The sequence below is a fragment of the Wasmannia auropunctata genome, unplaced genomic scaffold (assembly GCF_000956235.1).
Source record: "Wasmannia auropunctata unplaced genomic scaffold, wasmannia.A_1.0 LD335427.1, whole genome shotgun sequence".
In the NCBI taxonomy this organism is placed as follows: Eukaryota; Metazoa; Arthropoda; class Insecta; order Hymenoptera; family Formicidae; genus Wasmannia; species Wasmannia auropunctata.
In genome coordinates, this window is record NW_012027463.1 from 1068 (window position 1) to 1468 (window position 401).

Genomic DNA, 401 nt, shown 5'->3' on the forward strand with positions numbered 1-401 from the left:
ACGAGGCTTTCTCATTCACGATCCAAAGACTTCTTCTAGCCGAAGCTAGGCATGGTAACAAGACGTTTGTGTACTAAGACAAGCGGACCTCGTTTTGGGGAGTCTTCCGCCCACGACTCGTGCAGATGATCGCGTTTAATCCAGCTTATCGGCTTGCTGGACGCTAATCCATCGAGACACAGAAGTGACTCAATGGACCGAAAAACGGAGCAAGAAGTGCGATAAACATTTTTCGACGATCTCCAAAATCAGACCGTATCCCGTATCTTTTCACATACCGAATCTATCGCGAGAAGTATCGACGATATAACGCAATGTCAATTACAGGTGGCAGGGAAAAGCTGAAACAGAAATATAACATGATTAACGAAAAATTACAATTTTCAGAAGAAGATCGGAAG